The 21,369-nt window shown below is 49.0% G+C and overlaps 1 protein-coding gene across 2 annotated transcripts in view; it reads right to left on the bottom strand.

Annotated features, from left to right (window-relative positions):
* SEMA3E (semaphorin 3E) overlaps positions 1 to 21,369 on the bottom strand; it is a 245,100-nt gene that overhangs the window by 127,176 nt on the left and 96,555 nt on the right. The window contains exon 1 of one of the 2 annotated variants that reach the window (XM_051853021.2): positions 4,142 to 4,698. The exons of the other annotated variant lie outside the window; for it this stretch is intronic. The gene's annotated coding sequence lies outside the window, so the exon portion shown is untranslated. Of the gene's footprint in view, positions 1 to 4,141; positions 4,699 to 21,369 lie in introns of those variants that run through there. 2 annotated transcript variants of the gene reach the window in all.

The raw sequence follows: 21,369 nt of genomic DNA, 5'->3' as shown, positions 1-21,369 counted from the left end.
TTTTCCTGAAGAAAAAAAAATGCTTACAGATGACTGTAGGCGTGTGACACCGCCAACATGCTTGTCCTGCCACCCCACAGACAGGGGGGCTTAAACAAGAGAGATTTCTCTCTTACGGTCGTGGAGGATAGATAGTAGGTTTAAGATCAAGGTGCCAAGTGACCAGAGGACCTGAGCTCTCTCCTGCGGATCCTATCAAGGCCACACCTATGACCTCGTGTAACCTTCGACATCTCCTGGCCTGAACTAGGATCTCACTGGGGGTTTAGGGCATTGACGTATGAATCTGCTGCTGGTGGTGGGGACACAATTCAGTTCATTTCAGGCATCTCCACAAAAGCTTAAGCCATGTGTTGTTCAAGGTTAGTAATGCCAAGATATGGACAGTCGGGGCAGGGACAAGAATCTGACACCTGTGCCTCAGTAAAAAGATTGTTCTCTGAATCTGTTATCCAGACATCTACACGGGAGGAGCACAAGAATGTGCCACTCGCAAGTGCCAGCAGAGTTAGTAGGCGCTGATTCTTGAGAAATTTTACAGCAGGTTTCTCCCAAGTTCCAAGGTTACCTTAAACAGTAATTTTAGCCAAAGGTATTTGTCGGAGCTCTGCCTACCTCTCTGTAGACCACTCTACCCAGTTTTTGCCTGTTTCTGTGCATTCCTCTACCTTGGTGAGCTTTTTTTTTTTTTTTGCTCACACCCTGTATTGTGGCTGGCCTCTGCCCACTGCCTTCAGCTGTTAACACAGCAGGGACCCAGAAGAGCATGGGGGTTTGTATTGTCAGGTAGCTACTTGGCCAGCACAGGCCAGGCGCAAGGACACGGAGGGCCAGGTCCCTTGCACCTCCAGGGGTTGGTTTACAACCTGAAGCTCCCTGTGGCATCAGGCGGAGGCCACTGTCTGTGGGACCCCGACTGAGGTTCCCTGTTTATTGGTCTTCCCCACTGCTGCCCTCTTCCCTGTCCTGGTCTCTCCTGCTTTACCCCCCTCCTCCTTAACAGTTATTGACACATCCACACTCATTCTAGAATCTTCTGGGGGATGCCTAAGACAGTTGACATTCTGAAACACAAGGGAGAAAACCAGGATAGGTCCAGCGTAACTGTGTTTTAGAACAACGCCCTGCTGGCTGTCTTTCCGCTATCAATCAACCTTCAAGTCCCCAAGCTTTGCTTCATTGTCTCATCTGGGACTTATACCTTGCTACTTATACCTTGCTCAGTCCTCCTGGGATGCCCAGTCTCATCTGACTTCCCGCTGTTTTCCCCTACCAATTCTGTTAGCTTAGCGAGCCACTAAGCATGCATCTCAGGATCGATGGGATTGCACATGGGACCGTGGGGCAGTGTGCAGCTATGACGTCGCGTCACTGATGACTCGGACGGCACAAGCCAACACCCCCAGCAGCTACAGAAGCAAGCGGGTGAGTAAGGAAACGGACAGGAGTTGGCAGGCAGCAGTGGCAAAGCAGCTGGCGGGGCCGCAGTGAGGGCCAGAGGTGAAGGTTCCTGGGCAGGACCTGCGGCCACGTGTTCAGCCTCTGCAGTGTCAGGATGAGCGAGCGGCTCCAAGGGCTGAGGGGTCCGCCTCCCGCCGCCCGGTAAACCCGAGACTACACAGCTTCTGTTTGCTTGGTCACAGAGGAGAGAGTGACCTTAATGAGAGTGTCCACTTTCCCTTCCGTCGAGAAGGAGAAAGGGCGTGGTGTTCACAGCGCCAAGTCCTGGCTCCACCAGCTTCCTGCTGGCGTTCACCCGGGGAGGCAGCAGGCGATGACTCAGGGCTTGGGCCCCTGCACCCACGTGGGAGACCTGGAAGAAGCCCCTGGCTTCGGATCGGCCCAGCTCTGGCCTTTGTGGCCGTTTGGGGAGTGAACCAGCGGATGGGAGACCTCCCTCTGTCTCTCCCTGTCTCTGTAAGTCTAACTCTCAAACAAATAAATAAAAAGTTAAAAAAAGATAAATTAGTTCTTACACTATATTTGGGGAATAGGCTTTACGATTACATGCTTAAAATCCCACAAGAGAGAAACATAATATTTGCTTAATCATATGAGTAAACTATGAAATTGCTTTATCTTCTTCCTTCAAATGCTGTTATCTAACACTTAATAAACCGTGGAAATCAACAAAGCTGCCTAAGTATGAATAAAATACAGCTTTGGGCAAAATTACTTCTTAAATTTATATTTAGCTAGGTTGGCCTTATGGAAATTGCAAGAAGAGATTTCCTTCCCCCTCGCGGAGTCGGATCAGTGAAGTTTCTAAATCCCCGCACACACTAACATCTTCTGCGAGGCCCCTCGAGGTTCATTAGGAGAAAGGAGCCCCCCGAGTCTCCCAGCACAGAGCCAGGAGCAGGATTTGTGAACCGCGATACAGGGAGGCCGAACCCAGCCCCAGGAAATCTGGACGTAAAATCTGCAAAGTCGGGAACTCTCTGAGCACTCAGTCGGGGGCAAGGAAATTCGGAATCTTTGTACCACTCAGGAAGCCGGCCACCCGAGGAATCCAGAGGACACAGTTGTGCAGGGGCCGCGCCACATTCCTGGAAGCAGGTGGTGCGCTTTGCGAATTTAACCAGCCCTTGTGCGTGGCGGAGACTGGTGGCTCTTGGGCTAGTGAAACATTGACTTCTTAAAAGCTCGTCTTCGGCTGGTGCTGTGGCTCACTAGGCTAATCCTCCGCCTGTAGCGCTGGTACCCCGGGTTCTAGTCCTGGTCGGGGCGCCGGATTCTGTCCCGGTTGCTCCTCTTCCAGGCCAGCTCTCTGCTGTGGCCTGGGAGGGCAGTGGAGGATGGCCCAAGTCCTTGGGCCCTGCACCTGCCTGGGAGACCAGGATAAGTATCTGGCTCCCAGCTTCAGATCAGTGCAGTGCCGGCCCTAGCAGCCATTAGGGGAGTGAACCAACGGCAAAGGAAGACCTTTCTCTCTCTCTCTAACTCTGTCAAAAAATAAAATAAAATAAAAGCTTGTCTTTGAACACGGCGACATAACCATGTTTTCCTTCGCCCTGCGTCGTCTTTCAGTCCTGGATTGAATATTCTCTCTTCTCTTCTGCCTCTCTGCTTAGCTCTCTCTGTTCCCACTGTGAATTAATCCAACCCCCAGCTGCCCATCTGCCATGCAAACACGCTCTGGATATTTTCACTTGCAGAAGCCTCGGCTTGGGGCACGGTGCGCGGTCACCGCCGTGGGCACGCTCGCTCATCCTGGGGACCCTTTCATTCCCTTGTGTCCTGAATCCTTCCTGCACCATGGTTCACGATGCTCTCTTGGCAGCACACTATCTAACAGTTTTCTAAGAAACCGCAGGTCCAGGTAAACTGGGAACGTGTGTCTCTGAAATGTGCGGATTCCATCCTCGAAGGGAACTGACACTGTGGCTGGATATAGAATTGTCCCCCCGCCCCAAGCTAAACTTCTTTTTAAATTTCATCTCTAAATTCACAGAGTAATTGAGAGGAGTTCACATTTCACACCCATTTGTGGTTTGCCTGGCAATTTCCTGCAAATCTTTAAATAAAATAATTTGGGAGACTATGTTGTTTAGATGATTCTAAATTTTCTGCAACTATAAATTTGTACTTAAAAATGAATCCAGTTTACTATTATATATAGTACACAAGATGAATTTGTTCCAGAATGTGGGGAAATTAGGCACACATGGCAATTCAAAGATGGCGCCCAAAGGAAGTAAGGTGGGCAGTACCCAAAGTCGTTTACCACCAAAGCTGATTGGCTGTGCAGCATCAAGGGAGGTGACGACAACTGATGACGAGTGTACAGACATATGGCTGGTCCTGTAAAAAGTCGCCCTGTAAAATGACCTTTTAAGTAATTGGTTGATCCTTAAGCCCTGCTCCAGTCATCATGTGGTCTTGTGCTTTAAAAGGCTTTGCCATGTGCCAATAAACGGAGTTCTTGCTTGCTTGACTTGACTCCCCGCTGCATCTGATTTTCTCCGGGATTGGGAGGCTGGGGAACGGGCGAGCGGCGCACTTACCTTTCTTCGGACCCAGTCCATCCTCGTTCGGGTGGACTAAGACCCAGCACCAGAACTTAATTTTTAATTCAGCTATTAATTACTCTAATTTTGTCTTGAATTCGAATGCTCTCAGATCCTACGGTGACACACACCTGTAGAAGTCTAGAGAAACGTGTCCAACACAGATTCTTCAAGGTCACGAGGCACACAGGGAGCACAGCGCGCAGATGTGAGTGACCTATGAGGAGGCAGCTGCCCGGGCAGAGTCGGCTGCACAGGGACCCAACGGTGGGAGAGCGGAGGCGTCTCAGGGTGGCCTGGACACATGCACACGGAACCCGTGTGCATTCTATCTCACTCAGCTTCTTCTCAAGGAGAATCCACGTCCTCCACGCTCTGGATGTGTCACTGGAGTGTGTTCCATCTGCTTACTCTCAGACCTGGCTTCAGCGTGCGGACGATTTGGCCGTTTTGTTTTTTAACTGCATCCTTCCTGGATCCTTGTGGCAAGAGCGCTGACGACCTCCTTTACCTGAGCAGCGTTAGGACGCTGCAGGACGGACGTCGCAGCGGCAGGTAATGTGCTAGCAAAGCAGGAGGATCAGGCGGTAGACAGACCAGAGCCGGGCGCAGCCGACAAGCCCCCAGCAGGAGGCCAGAGGGCACCTGGGCGCGCCCGTGCTGCCTGTAACTGACCTGCGCACAGCACTGGACAGCGGCAAGCGCTTCCCTCTGCGATCCCAAGCGTTTCCTGCTGCCTCCTACATGCCAGCTCTGAAGCTACGGATAGCAGGCAGCTCTAACGGCTGAACGTGTGGAACCTGATTACCGTCCCTGGAACCTGATGGAGGCTTCTGTTTGGCTCTAGAGTTCTAGAATGCCCCGGCGATCTGCTCTGGTCTGAACTGGTTTCCACCAGTTTTACTGGCCGCTTCTCTCTGGAATACATTTCTTTAAGCACTAAGAGATTCTCAGTGCCTATGGGTGCCTCCCTCCCAGTACTGTGTTTCCTTTACAATGATTTTTTCCTCATCCATTTTCTTCCTTTTCCTCTTACTTCTGCGATATTGCCTCAACTTGAATTTTCAAAACTTCTTTTGAGATTTTTTTTATTTCTCATCTCATACTATTAAAATCAAAGCCCTATTTTACTGCCTGCTTCTTTTACAAACAGCAGCGCGGTCTTGTTTCACGGCTGTGATACCTTCTCCAATCTTTATGAAGATCTTCTCTGTCTCCCAGCACGGTTTGTGTTTCATCCTTGTCCCCTTATGTATGCTTTTTTGGTCCCCACATTTCATCTGGAAGCTTCTCTCCACCTGTCCAGGGCTCTCACTTTGTGAGCTTACACTTGAGAGGGGTCCTAAGGATGGACGCACCGTGCGCATGGACACAGCCTGCAATCGTGAGCGCGTGGTGGGTGGCTTCTCAGAGGAGCTCAGCCTCAGACTGTGGTATTTCCCCAGGAAGAATGTGCCCCGGGGGTGGCCGGAGGGCTGCCAGCGCTTGGAGGCCTGAGGGGAGATGGCCATGAAGCGCCCCATCAGAGCTGGGCTCCGGGTGCAGCCACAGGCCACGGAACGCGAGGACGGCCAGCAACCAGCAGGCAGGCTCCCTGTCTGGCTCCAAGGACACCTGCCAGTTTGGACTTCCAGCCTCAAGAACTGCGAGGGAAGAAAGTTCGTTGTTTTGAGCCCCTGTGTCTGCGGGTAGTTCATTAGGCAGCCAAGGACGCCGAGCCAGCGTGGGACCCACTCCCAGGGCTTTGCCTCCGTGTGTGTGTGTGTGTGTGTGTGTGTGTGTCGGTGTCGGGGCTGGGACAGGCAAGGAGAGAGGAAGCCCTGGCTGTGACACTAATGAGTCCTCCCAGCTGGAAGCCCTGAGCCCCTGGGTGCTCTGAAGGCAAGTCCCTGCTTTGCCTACATCTGCCCTGTTCAAGCCCTCAGAAATGTACGTTCAGTGTATTTGTGGTTAAGCATCAGAAGCTACAGCTGGCCCGGACATAACAGCTTTTTGCTTTCAATAGCTCATCCATGAAATTGAAAAATTCAATCACACTTGGTGGCAAAGATCAATAGTTCCAGTGATTCCCTGAACTGAGATGGGGTTTATTATTTTATATTTATTATATATATTTCTTTTATATTTATATATATTTTATTTGATTATATAATTTTTTTCTCAGAATTAGATGTACCATCAATATTTACAGATGAGCTTTTTAAAATATAAGGGCACTTTAAACCATTCGTGGAAAATGCTTATCATGAAAAAATAATAATGCAAGGATTTCAACATTTTTTTGTCTCAAAAACCCCTTACCTTTAAATTCCACTTTTACAAGTACCTTTTTTTTTTTTTTTTTTTAAATCTTTGATCAGTAGCAATTTGGGGAGATACAAGCTACATCATTTGCGGCAATTATAAAAACATTTATGTTATAATTATATCTAAGGGCTAAGTTTTCTGCCTCACAAAATTGAGTGATTAAAAATCTGAGTGGTTATAAAAACAAAAAAAAACCAAGAAAATAACAAGGAAAAGAATAAGTTAGTTATAATGAGGCAGAAGACCTTCAAAGCAAAATCACCTCATAACTCTCGCCTGTGAATATAATGAAAATGACACCCTAATTTATATTTAATTACTGAATTTACATAATACATGCTTAGATATAGCATTTGTCAGAATTCTTATTATAATGCCCCCCACTGATAAGACAAAATTCTCTGTCATCTGAGTTGGCATAATGAAGCTATTAAATATAAATAAAATGAAAACAGTATCTACAACACTCATTATCAAAATAATCCCATCATGATAAAAATCCTTAAACAAATTAGGTGTAGAGGAACATGGCGCCACATCATAAAGGCTGTATATGGTGAACCCATGGCTAACTTCATATTGACTGGTACCGGACAAGAATGTCCACTTTCACCACTCTTGCTCAATGTAGCCATGGCCGTTAGACAACAGCGAGAAAGACAAGACACCAGGAGGACGGGAGGAAGTCAGATTATCCCCACGTGTAGATGACACAATTCTGCACGGGGAGAAACCTGGAGACTCCACCCAGAGACGGTTATAGCTGAGAAACGCTTTTAGTGAAGTTGCAGAATCCAAAATCTACACAAGAGTCAGTAACGTTTTATACACTAAAGCTGAACTCACTGAGACAGAAATTATAGGAGTACCATGCACAACAGCTACACAAAATTAAAATACTTCAGAAGAAATTTAACCAAGGATGTGAAAGAACGCTACAATAAAAATTACAAGACACTCATGAAAAAAAATTGAAGTGGGTACAATCCCATGTTCAGATTGAAAGATTATTAAAATGTCCGTATTACCCAAAGCAATAGACAGATTCAGCATATCCCCAGCAAAATACCAATGGTGTTTTCACAGAACTGGAAGTAACAATCCCCAAGTTCACCTGACAGCACAAAAGACCTTGCCAAACCAAACCAAACCAAACCTGAACAAGGAGCACAAGGCTGGTGCACTCCACTACCAGATTTCCAGCCACACTACAGAGCTACTGTAACCAAAACAGCATAAAATACATATAGAATGATACAATGGAACAGAAATTCTAGAAATTAACCTATGCATCCACAGTCAACTGATCTTTGACAAGGTTTCCAAAAAGCTACACTGGAGAGAGGACAGTCTTCAATAAATGGTGCTGGGAAAACTGGCTGTACGGACGCAGAAGATGCATACAAGGCCACCTCCCTCTCACCCGATTCAGAATCAAGTCAAGATGGAGAAAGGATCCAAATGTAAGGCCTACACTGTGAAACTCCTGGAAGAGAACTTAGGAAAAACACTACAAGACGTTGGCATAGCCAGTGATCTCTTTGCATAAGGTCCCCAAAGTACAGGCAACAAAAGCAGAAGTAGCCAAATGGGATTACATCAACCAAGAAGCTACTGGCAGCAAAACGATGGGCAGAGTAGAGACCACAGAATGGGAGAAGACATTTGCAAATTATTTGTCTGACCAAGGATTAATATCCACAGTATAAAAGGAACTCAAAATTCAACGACAAAACAAACAATTCAGGTAAGCAATGAGCAAAGGATCCGAAAAGACATTTTTTGGAAGAAGAAATACACATGGCCAACAAATGCAGGAACCAATGCTCACTATCACTAGCCAGCAAGGAAATGCAAATCAAAACCACAGTGCGCCACCCACCGCATCACTCCAGTGAGAATGGCTATCATCAAAAAGATTTACGAAAAAAAAAGACAAAAACTGGTGAGGATGCAGAGAGGGGAATCCTTACACAGGGCTGGTGCGCATGCAAGCTGGTACAGCCCTTACGGAGAACGGTGTGCAGGCTCCTCGGAAAAGCGCACACAAATGGATTTACCACGTGACCCAGCTAGCCCCCCTCTGTGTATACATTCAAAGGAAATGAAATCAGCACCCGAAAGACATATTTGCTCTCCCATGTGCATTGCAACACCACTCACGGGTGTCAATATGGGGAATCGATATGCCCATGAATAGACAAGGAAGATGGGTGTGTGTCTGCCTGAAACAGGCAACAGGATTCACAAGTCCTCGTGTGTTCCGTAGCACACTGGGGCAACTTCGGTTCACAGTAAGTTCAACTCACTCTTCATTTGCATAACAAACATTCACTCAGCTCTCCAAAGGGACAAGGAAGGACTGGGTAAGCAAAATCCAAGAGCTGCTTACAAAAGCTACTCCTGTCCAAATCTTTGTTTCGGCACTTTCACTTAACAATCCATCTGCAAACATGACCGATAGAAATAGGACCTACTTAACACGATCAGGTTCTTAAGCTCTCGTTTAATAAACCGTTAAAGGCAATACAATTGTAGAGATGAGAAAAATGAGAACAAGAAAGACACAGCAACATGCAAGATTTGTTAGTGTTCTCTGTCTTGAGAATCTTCCAGATTTTTTAACGAACTGTATTATGAAGGGTTTAGATATGCGAGAAATACGACCAAGTGGAGAAGTAATAGATAATGTTTAGATAATGACAGTGTTGGGTCTTTACAAATTCCTTCAGACAAGGGCTGAGGGCAAGAAGTATTCAAGTTGTCTATTTCCCCCCATGAAAGATTCTGGGGGAGCCCTCGAGACGTCTGCACAGCGATCGTTGGAGTGCCGCTCGAGTGCCTTCAACAGTAACGCAGGAACTGGATCACCACCGGGGGCAGCAGCTCTTCTAGACCAGAAAATCCCGCAAGGGGCCGCTTCTGTGCACGGCGGGCTCGCTCTTCATGGCTAGCGTCCGGTCTAGAGCCCCTCCAGGGCCTGTGTCCATATATGAGCTTCAGCCTGCCCCTGGCCTCGCTTTCCTGCCTCGGGCGACTGATTCAGGAAGACAGTAACCCAGGCCCGGAGCAGCTCATGGCTGTCCTTGTTTATTCCGGGTAATTAGTGGGAAGTGATGCTGTCAAAACCCAGCAAATGTAAGGAAAGGTTCAATTGCTCAGGAGGACTCGATTCGACCTTCAAAAAATCCCATTTCACACACTCGAGGAACCTCTGCATCCAAAGGGTTTTCACAGAGGGCCGTGGAATCCTGAAATAGACGTGGTCGGAGTGGCCACGCCTAGTTCTAGGTGATCACACCACTCTGTCCTGGGCCTTCGCTGGTAGGGCCAGGATCTACCGTTACCTAGAAGGGGGTCAGGGAAAGGCTAAGCAGAGAGAGGGAGACTCTGCCAAAGCAGAGGGAACCCAGGGACTGCCATGAAGCAGGGGTCAGGCGTGAGGCCTCATTAGCACCTGCCCAGGGGTGGGCAGGCAACCTTGGGTGCACCCAGCACTTATAAAGGAACGCTGGGGAGTTCGCCGGCCCAGTCTCTTCTCTCCTTTCTCCCTTTTTCCCCCTCTCCTCCTCTCCCTCCCTCCCCTTCTATCTGTCCATACCATCTTCTCCCATCTATAGTCAGGCCCGTCTACTGGGCTGGGAGGCAGCTGCTGAAAGCCTGGGACTGGATCCCGATGGGCACCTCAGAGCGGGGAAGCTGCCATCCGACTCCGTGTCGGAGTTAAGGGCTCCACCTCTCGTTATCCGAACACGGATTTTGTCTACTCTTTGAATTTAATTTTTTAAAAAGATTTATTTATTTATGTGAAAGGTGGAGTTAGGGAGAGTGGCAGAGGCAGAGAGACATCTTCCATCCGCTCCGCTGGTTTACTCCCCAAATGGCTGTGACAGCTGGAGCTGGACCAGTTTGAAGCCAGGAGCTTCTTCCAGGTCTCCCACAGGGGTTCAGGGACCCACACACTTGAGCCATCTTCTACTGCTTTCCCAGGCGCATTAGCAGGGAGCTAGATCTTAAGAGGAGCAGCTGAGTGCTGGCATTGTGGCTTACTTTGCTAATCCTCGGCCTGTGGCGCCGGCATCCCATATGGGTGCTGGGTTCTAGTCCTGGTCGGGGCGCTGGATTCTGTCCCAGTTGCTCCTCTTCCAGTCCAGCTCTCTGCTGTGGCCCGGGAGTGCAGTAGAGGATGGCCCAAGCACTTGGGCACTTGCGCCCACATGGGAGACCAGGAGAAGCACCTGGCTCCTGGCTTCGGATCAGCGCAGCACACTGGCCATGGCAGCCATTTGGGGGGTGAACCAACAGAAGGAAGACCTTTCTCTCTGTCTCTGTCTCTCACTGTCTGTAACTCTGTCAAAAAAAAAAAAAAAAAAAAAAAAAAAAGCAGCAGCTGGGTCTTGAACCAGGGCCTGTATGGGATGCTGGCGCCACAGGTGGTGATTTAGTCCTCTAGGCCACAGTGCTGGCCCCAGAATTTAAATTCAGGTGTATAAACCTGACCATGATGTCAGGAACGGTGTGTGTGTGAGAGAGAGATTTTTGGACATCTGAATCGTCAGCCTCACTAAAGCAAGCAAGAGAGCATGATTGGAATCAACTGCCTTCGCGGAGACATTTTTTAGCATCCTGTTTCATGATTTAGAAATTTGAAGTAGGTTTTGAAAGGCAGGTTAAGGTATTACCCTGAAATTGAACCACTTAGTTTCTCAAAATAGGACTAATACTAAAAATTCTTACGTAAATCGCTAGGTTTGTTTATATTTCTCCATGTATACAAACGCATGGTGGGATTTCTGTCTGGTTCTCTCCCTTCATACACGCCCTGTGCTGCAGCTTTCCTAGGCTCTGGGAATAACGCGGTGATGGAGGGAGATGGGATCTGTATTCGCGGAACTTCCACGTCCGTGGGCTCAGACCTGGGTCTCGGGTTGAGGGCTGCTTACGGTAAGGCTCCTGTGCAGGTCAGCCCTGAAGGACCACGCCAGCCTCCCAGCGCCCCCTGCAGCACGCAGAGGCCACGGCCGAGACCACATCCCAAGGCTCCCCTCCTCTGACCCTGGCTTCCTTCCTTCCCTCCCTGGGCCTCTGATCAAAAACTTCCTGCCCACCGATCTCCCTCAGACCCTGCTTTTCGGAGAACCCAACCTGCACTGCGCCCCCAGTATTAATCCCAAAGCATCAACTCGCAAGTTGGCAAGAAACCTTACAGGTGCCACACACCAGCCAGGGGGATGGCGAGCATCCCGGGGAACAGAACAATCAGCCGTGTGGACGGCCGCGGCCAGCGGACACAGGTGGCCCCGGGCCCGGTCCTCACTCCGTGAAGGGCAGTCCTTGCATTTAGTCATGCGACTACAGCCTACATCCGTGCTCCTTTTTTCCTATGACAAACAGGCCCTACTTGGCTTAGTTGCATTAATTTCCATGGTCCAGTTTCCCATGTCTCTGACTCGTTTTGGTCACCCTGGAGTGTTCCTAAGGTGCAGAGGTAAGCACAGGCATTGTACTTCCTGCTTGGTTTTTCTCGTAATTGTCCCCAGGAGATAAGAGAGCAAACTCATTAAGCACATCCATTGTTGTCACTCTGAACAAAAAAGCTCACGAGGATTTACGAAGTCCTTTAAATATTTATTTTGGATAAATGCTTTTAATATTTGCTGGATCCCGTATTCAGGAAAATGACAATTTTATGACCGTTGCTGCGTGGGCCACGGCTCCTGCAGATAATAGGACTTATTTTTAATCTGAAACCAGACGAGCGTCAAAGGACATTTCTCAGTCTTACAGAGATCAACCAACATGCTGTCAGGTCAGCTTATTTCTGTGCATTTTCCTTACATTTTCAAAAGATCACTAATTTAATGTGGTCATGATATTATTACGGAACAAATCACACCATACAGCATATTTATGCCGGAGAAGACAAGAATATGTTCACTGGTAGGGGGCGGGCTTCCGAAGGACGCTGGCATTTTCTTCATGAGTCTCGTGGTCCTAACACTGCACAATCACTTAAAAGCAGGAGTGACCTCTGCTTGCTCTGCATGGAGCCACTTCCGATCCACGTTCTTGAAAACACTCCAGGTTCTAGAGCGTCAGCACGCCGTGAATTCTGTGTGTTCTGCAGTAAAGGATACAAGGGTACCTCAGGAAACGGATGGGCAAAAGGAGCTCAAAGGTTACTGTGCAAACATTTTTAAAGTTCACAAATAGATGTTTTCATAACACCCATTTGATGAACTTTGAAAATCCTTGGTTTGCATGAACTTAAAATAATATTTTGCACTCGTAAATTGACCTTTCGATTCCATTCTCCATGAATTCCTTGAAGTACCCTTGCATTTTCACACACACATCCACACATCCACATGCACACATCAACACGTACACACACACACACATCCACACACACACACATCCACACACACATCCACACACACACATCCACACACACACATCTACACACACACATCCACACACACACACACACATCCACACACACACATCCACACACACACATCTACACACACACACACATCCACACACACATCCACACACACACATCTACACACACACACATCCACACACACATCCACATGTAAACACACATCCACACACACACACATCCACACACACATCCACACACACACATCCACACGCACACACGTACACACGCACACACATCCACATGTGCACACACATCCACATCCACACACACATCCACATGCACACACACATCCACATGCAAACACATCCACACACACATCTACACGCACACACATCCACACACACACATCCACACACACATCCACATGCGCACACATCCACACACACACATGCACACACATACACACACATGCACACACACATGCACACACACATCCACACACACATCCACACGCACACACATCCACACGCACACACATCCACACACACATCCACACACACATCCACACACACACATCCACACACACACATCCACACACACATCCACATGCAAACACACACATCCACACATACAACACACACATCCACATGCACACACACATCCACACGCACACACATCCACATGCACACACACACGCACACACACACATCCACACGCACACACACATCCACACGCACACATCCACACACACACATCCACATACACACACACATCCACACACACACACAGACACACACGCACACAGACACACACGCACACGCACACAGTTCCCCCTGAAGTTATCACAGACTTTCTCAGGAAAGGGGATGCCCAGCTTGCGATGTCTGAAAAGTCTCATCGCGACTTCCACCGCCAATAAACCGCATGTCAGTAACTCTAAAAGTCGATGGAAAATGGAATCCAGAGATGAGTTTCTTTTGGGGAAACATGTCCATGCCCACGCACAGGTTTTCAGAGCACACAGTCTCCATCAACTTAGGAGGCGCTGTGGATTCACACGTATCAGCTGGCCTTACCCAGCAGGTACTGTTAGTGCACGCCCTACTGATGGGTTCCGATCTGTCTACTTCTCATCTCTGAGGCTTGTGTTACTCATTTACTTTTCCATCTATCTGGAAGGCAGAACTCCGTCCTGGTCTCCCACGTGGGGGCGGGCCCGAGCACCCGGCCCTCATCCACTCCTCCTAGGAGCAGGGAGCTGCCCAGAAGAGGCGGCGCTGGGACTCGCCTGGATCCGATACGGGACGTGGCTGTCCCGAGGGGTGGCTTCTCCCACTGCCCCACCACGCCTGCCTCTCTGTCTCCTACTTCATAAAAAACACTGGCTGCATCAATTAAATGATTTTATCGCGGAAGCAAGGCTTGGGCATCAGGGTTTTTATTTTGAAGCTCCCCAAATGATCTCACAGATAACTTCAGAAGCCAACATTCTAAAGTTTTGAGTTTTTGAGAGATATGGTATTACCAGTATAAATAACAAACCTTTTTCATTTCCAATAATTATGTATTTTACTTTTTTGTTTACTCAGAATTTAAAACATGATATTAAGTAGTAACAAAAGCAAATATCTATTCATAAAAAAACTGTCTATAAAATTGATTATATAACCTATTAAATAGTCACAACTTACAGTTTGTAGATCAACTGGCCTAGAGCAATAGTAAGAAAACTAATGTTCCGTGGGAAGCAGATTTGAAACATTTTCCATGAATAGAGTTGTACTGATAACAGTCACACCTATTTATTAACATATTATCTATGGCTACATTCCTGTAACAATGGCAGAGGTTAAGTAGTTGTGATAGATTGTGTGGTCCACAAAATCTAAGCTACTTATTACCAGGCCTTACAAATGTTCTCTTCCCCACCACTTTTAAAGCAAGCAAGTATCTTAGGGGCTGGCATGAGGTGCACAGGGTTAAGCTGCCACCTGCCAAGCTGGCATCCTGTTTGGCCAAGTACTTGGGTCTCTGACACCTATGGGGGAGACCTGGCTGGAGTCCCAGGCCCCCGGCTTCAGTCTGGCCAGTCTGGGCCTTGCGGCCACGTGGGGGCACAAACCAGCTGATGGAAGACCTCTCTCTCTCTCTAATTCTGCCTTTCAAACAAATTAAAGAAAAAAAGCCTATTTACTTTGGAGAAGCAGTGAGGTAGGACAAAGAACCCTGGCCCAAATCCCGCATGCTGCCCCCGGCTGGGTGTGGGCTTCACCCTGCGGGCAGCAGGGAGCCATTCTCCAGCGAGAGCAGCACCACCCGGCTGAGCGGCCCCCACTGCGGGTTTTCACCCTGAAAACGGGCAAAGACAAAGCTCCCTCCTATCTCCTGCTCCAGTGGTCTGTGCTCCCGGGAGTCCACCTCACAGGTGGGAAGCAGCCCTGGTCTGAGTTTGAGTCTGGACCTCCTGGAACCCATCACCTCCTTCCTCTTTTTTAGGTATCGGCTCCTGCACGAGTCTCATCCAAGGGCGCTGTAGCTCTGGCCCGTGCTCAGCGGGCGGTCGGGATCCACCTAGCACTGTCTTCTCCTGCTCTCCAGGGAGAGCTGACGCTGGCCATCAGCCATCGCCCTGCCCGCACCTGCTGCGGCTCTGACAACGCGTGCAATTTGAAATAACTCCATTCAATGAAAACTAAAACCCAAAGCTCCTCCAGCAGACACAGCACACATCTGTGCCATTTCTCTCTCTGTCAGATGTGTTTTGCTTTAAGTGACCACCGCAGCAATAGTTTTTCACGCCCTTTTAGATTCTGTTCACACTTGCTTCAAAGACAGCATGAAGGGGCCTGTTGTTGACCTTGAGAATAACTATTCTGATGCTCCCATTTAAAGCTGAATGTTTATATCTTTTCCTATTCTAACGGGTAGAGCAAGAAGAATATGCTTGAAACAAACAAAATATGCTTGAAGCAAAACAAAACATGCTTTATCTACCGGGTGGATTTTACCAAGACGTCAGAAAGATAAAAAGATCTTCATAACGTGCAGTAGCCTAGAAGAATGAATTTATAGCTCAGGAATAAATGGCCTCCAAGCAGTTTATAAAACAATTCCAAACCTAAATCATGATTCAATTTGCATGAGACATAAAGAAAATAAAGGTGGCTTCCAAACAGAATGCTGTGTCTCGACAGCGAGAGGGAGAGACTGCAGAAAGATTAATAAACGCACGTGGGGTCTCATTAATCAACCATCCCCAAGTGGCATGAGTGATTCGATTAGAATTTGCCTCTCTGTACACCAGCGATGGGCTTTGCTTCCTTTGAGAAGCAGCCAGAATGTCAACTTGATAAATGGGGTCATTCTTGCTCAAGTACTTGCTTGGTTATTTCTTTTCTGTGTTGATGAGTGTCCGTAGTAAAGCGAAGATTAATTATTCGCTAAAAATACAAGGAGAGCTTTGATCACTTGGACCCAGATTTTATTTTTTTAATGAATTGACCAAATAACGTCTTTACACCAAATCTCTCTTTAATGGGCGGAGCGTACAGGGAAACACTGTGCCATGGAATAACTCTGGTTTGCCAGGAGAATGACCGAGACCAACGAAAGCGAGTAACTGTTACTAACATCAAGCACGAGGAGTTATAGATAACAATTTACCAGAATAGGAGAATCAGGCCTGGCACTGAAGTTCTTGGGGGATGATTAGGTCAGTATTTCATTCAGGGATGTTATCTCCTGCATCTCTTAGAAATATGATACGGGGGCAGGCATCGCGCCTAGAGGCTATGGTGTCCGTGCACCACACTGGAGTGCCTGGGTCTGCTTCCCGGCTCTTCCTGCCTGCCATCCACGTGGGAGACGTGCTTCAGGCCCTGGCTAGTGCTGGGCCCAGCTCTGGCTGCTGTGGGCATCTGGAGAACCAATGAGGAGATGGAGCCATCCAGATCTCTACCTCTCAAATAACTGGCTAAATAATTTTTTTTTATTTGAAAGAGTTACAGAGAGGTAGAAACAGAGAAAGAGGTCTTTCATCTGCTGGTTCACTCCCCAAATGGCCACAACAGTCAGAGCAGAGCTGAGCCGATCTGAAGCCAGGAACAGGAACTTCTTCCTGGTCTCCCACATGGGAGCAAGGGCCCAAGGACTTGGGCCATCTTCCACTGAATTTCCAGGTGCATTAGCAGAGAGCTGGATCAGAAGCGGAGCAGCCAGGACTCAAACCGGTGCCCATATTGGATGCCAACACTGCAGGCTGGGGCTTTAACCCATTGCGCCAAAGTGTTGGCCCCTAAATATTTTTTAAATGATAAAGATTTATGTCCAACCCTACCCAAAGGCAAGCACAAGATATAAAGCATAAAACGATAAAGAGAGTCTATTTAAAAAAAGTTGGATAAAAAAAAAAAAGCCAGTGCTGGGTCAGGCTGCAGCCAGGAGCCAAGAGCCCGTCCAGATCTCCCATGTAAGGGCAGGGCCCAAGAGCTTGGGTCATCTTGTGCTGCCTTCCCAGGCACGTTAGCAGGGAGCTGCACTGGGACTGGAACAAACGGGTTGTGAGCCAGCACCTGCATGGGACGCTGGCCTTGCGGATCGCGGCTTAACCTATCACAGCACAACACCAGCCCCATCCTGAGTTTTAATCTTCACCAGTACTTATTTTTTTTTTTTCTACAGGCAGAGTGGACAGTGAGAGAGAGAGACAGAGAGAAAGGTCTTCCTTTGCCGTTGGTTCACCCTCCAATGGCTGCCATGGCTGGTGCACTGCGGCCGGCGCACCGCGCTGATCTGATGGCAGGAGCCAGGTACTTATCCTGGTCTCCCATGGGGTGCAGGGCCCAAGCACTTGGGCCATCCTCCATTGCCCTCCCGGGTCACAGCAGAGAGCTGGCCTGGAAGGGGGGCAACCGGGACAGAATCCGGCGCCCTGACCGGGACTAGAACCCGGTGTGCCGGCGCCGCAAGGCGGAGAATTAGCCTGTTGAGCCACGGCGCCGGCCCTTCACCAGTAATTATAAGATAAAGTAGAAGTTGATGACTCAGTAAATCTAAGCTGAACGCATTGTAGAATAATCTGAATCGTAACTATTTTTCCCAAAGATGAAAAAAGTATTTGAGTAGAATCAAAATCATTAACTGTCATTGACATTTTGTGTCATTCCTTTTTTATGTAAAATTTGGACACAAATGAATTTTTCTTCTCATGTGCTGTCAACATAATACTGAAATTTCACTTCTCTTTTCTCTGTCAATTTATTAAGAGCCCCACTGGAGGCGGAGGATGGAGTAGCCACCAGCAGGTCCGTAGGCTTCAGATTTTCAGTGCACTTAAATCTCATCGAACTCTGTTCCGGGGGTAACAGAATATTTGGCTTGGAGCATGCTGAGCTGCAGGGATTACACAGTTTTCTCACAGGTGTGGCTGTGGGTTAGGACCCCTTTACAGGGCGTGGGAACCACACAGAACCCTGAATCCGGAGAGCAGACAGCTTCCCTCAGATCCTGCCTGGGCCGGGACTCGGCCGCTTCACGATTTCACGTCCTTGGGAAGCCAGGTCCTGAGCTTCTCCAGGCTTCCGCTTCCTTTTCTTAAAGTGAGGACGACAGGAGCGCTCCCATTATGACATGGTGGGACTACTGTCTAGTAGGGAATAAATATTAGCTGTTATTTTATCATCTATTTTGATTTTTCCTAACTAAAGGTATCTCAGGGTCATTTCTGCACGATGTTATGCTGTACAAATTGAGATGCAACTGAAAAAAATTTGAAATAAAGTTGTATGCAAATTAAAAAAACCCATATAGGTACAGATTTTTTTCAAGCTGACCAGAAACTTTACAATAAGCGTTTGAGATCACTAGTCAGTCACAGGAACACACTACCAGCTGTCCCCACACCAGTGACAGCCCGGTGACACTGACTCTCGGGGCATCCTGGCAGCGGAGGAGCAACTTCTGTGCTGAGTTTATCAGGAATTTCTGGGGAATGATCCAGTGTTGAGCACTGCTTTTTTTTAAAGACTTATTTTTATTTGAAAGGCAGAGTTCCAGAGGCTCAGAGAGAGAGAGAGAGAGAGAGAGAGAGAGAAGGAGAAAGAGAGAGAGAGAAGGAGAGAGAAGGAGAGAGGGAGAGAGGGGGAGAGGGGGAGAGGGGGAAAGGGGGAGAGGGGGAGAGAGGGAGGGAGGGAGGGAGGGAGGGAGGGTCGATGCCGGCACTGCAGGTGGCAGCTTTACCCCCTAAGCCACAGCACCAGCTCCTCAGCCTCTATTTTATTCAGAGTAATTCCTGGTTACTGTATCGCCTCGCCTCCCCGCCACCCCCATTTGACTGCTTACATCTGAACCTCCAAGGTGGCTACTTTTGGGGATAAGGCTTTTAGGCAGTGATTGTGCGAGGACCCAGGGAGAAGGCGGCCGTCTGCAAGCCCGGGAGAGCGCCCTTAGCAGAAGGAATCAGCTGCCACCCTGACCACAGACGTGAGCAGCGCATCTCGGCAGTGTTCAGGCACCAACCGCAGCACCGCGTTCTAGGAGCTCCTGCTGACGGAGACGGACCCGTCCTTGGCTTAAGCCAACTCCTGTGAGAAGCAGCCGGGTTCTGCATCACGGCTGCCTTCCGCTCCGTGCCAGCCCCGGAGCCGTGGCTCCTAACCCGTGGCGCCTCTACTGGCGAGGAAGCAGTGTGTGTGAGACGCGACTTCCTCCCGCTCTTCCACCAGGTTGAGAACGTGGCTGGCAGGCAGTCCTAGGTTGGAAATGACTGCCGCAGGACGTTAAGAGACTGGCTGGCTGTTTCCTGGCTCACGGAGCTGCCACTAAGTCCAGCGCCTTGGGGACACTGTAGGAAATGACTTCTCTGGACACTGTTGGTGTCGCCTCCTGCTCCACATTCTCTGACATCTGACTGCAATGGGCCCCCGTTTGCTCCTTTCATCCTTTCCACCGCCTCTCAGTCCAGGCAAAGCCCCGAGCCATCACCCCACGCTGTTCCTCCTCTCGGCTGCGTCTGCCTCCACCTCCTGCCACCGAGGTGTCCTCCATCCGACTCAGCTCATCGGCCTCACACGGTTGATGGAAAGAGCGTTCTTGTCTAATTTTTTTTTTTTTTTTTACAGGCAGAGTGGACAGTGAGAGAGACAGAGAGAAAGGTCTTCCTTTGCCGTTGGTTCACCCTCCAATGGCCGCTGCGGCCGGCGAGCTGTGGCGGGCGCACCGCGCTGATCCGATGGCAGGAGCCAGGTGCTTCTCCTGGTCTCCCATGGGGTGCAGGGCCCAAGGTCTTGGGCCATCCTCCACTGCACTCCCTGGCCACAGCAGAGAGCTGGCCTGGAAGAGGGGCAACCGGGACAGAATCCGGCGCCCCGACTGGGACTAGAACCCAGGGTGCCGGCGACGCAGGTGGAGGATTAGCCTAGTGAGCCGCGGCGCTGGCTCTTGTCTAATTTTTAAAAGTCACGCTCTTTTATTGTGTCATGGCCATCCTAATTTATCTCCGTGTGTATCATTGAGTTTTCCTTCTTTTTTCGCCTGTTATTGCTTCTAAATAGCCCCTTATTTTGTCCATTCTGCTTTTTTTTATAGCCAATGAGAATCTTCACTTTTATCCGAGTTCCTTATTAAAGGTTTTCCTCAAATACCTGGTTAGCCCCGTGGCTGTCTGCTCATACACAGACTGGGAAACTAAAGTGGTGATGAGAAAATAAGCCAGCCCCTGGAAGACAAGCACCAGCTGTCTTCCTGATCCGGTGGGTAGCAGAGTCCCTACAGGTAACCCGTGGGGTGAGATGGGCGCTTTGGGATGCGATGGTTGCTCGCAGCCCCGTCTCTTCCGTGGAGCAGCAGGGTTTTCTTCTTCCTCTCTGTTGAACTCTTCACTCAGTGCAGGGTTAACCTTACGAGTATTAAGTAAACTGAAATAGATCTTTGTAAAAATCACGAGTGGGAATAGGAGAGGGAGGAGCAAGGGGGGTGCACGGGCGGGAAGCATCACTGTGTTCCTGAATCTGTACAAATAAACTAAGTCCAATCGATTCAAAGGTTGACGAGAAGCCCTGAGTGGGCAATTAGGGTTTTTCAACTGCAGGCCCCCGGGGGGTTTTGTTTGGAGACAGTCTAAGGATGGGCAGGCTCCTACCTTTGAGCCGGCCCCATTCATCACCAGAGCTGCTTTTCATCTTGTTCTGGGAGATACGGTCTAGTGCCAGGCTCTGGATGTGCAGGAGGAGAACGATGGAATTCCAACCTGCCCTAGTAAAATTTCCCTTAATCTCCAGGTTTGCAGAGGGGTTATCGTCCCACGCAGCGGTGCCTGGTGTCTGCCACTCGGGCCTCTGCTTTATCCTCCCTGGGCCATAAACCCAGCTTCCAGGCTCATCCTGCAGGCAGCAGGCAGCAGGCAGCTGCAGCCGAGAAAGGAATCAGAGCCTGGGGTCTCACTGACTTTCTAAACCATTTGCAGCCTGGGCGGAGCCCCACCGCGTCCAGGGCTTTAGAGAGCTGGATGCTGCCACAGATTTCCAAGGGTGGGGTGGGCAGATCTGCCTTTTCAGTCCCCTTCCCGGGAGGGTCTGAAGCACAATCAATAGTGAGAATCACACTGAAATGGAAAGAACGGGCTTCCCGGGGTTAGGAACCCAATTTTACCTGCAGGTTTTAATACCG

Source organism: Oryctolagus cuniculus, chromosome 16, assembly GCF_964237555.1.
Source record: "Oryctolagus cuniculus chromosome 16, mOryCun1.1, whole genome shotgun sequence".
NCBI lineage: Eukaryota > Metazoa > Chordata > Mammalia > Lagomorpha > Leporidae > Oryctolagus > Oryctolagus cuniculus.
The sequence above is the reverse complement of the archived record's forward strand: the minus strand, read 5'-3'. Positions and strand labels throughout refer to the sequence as shown.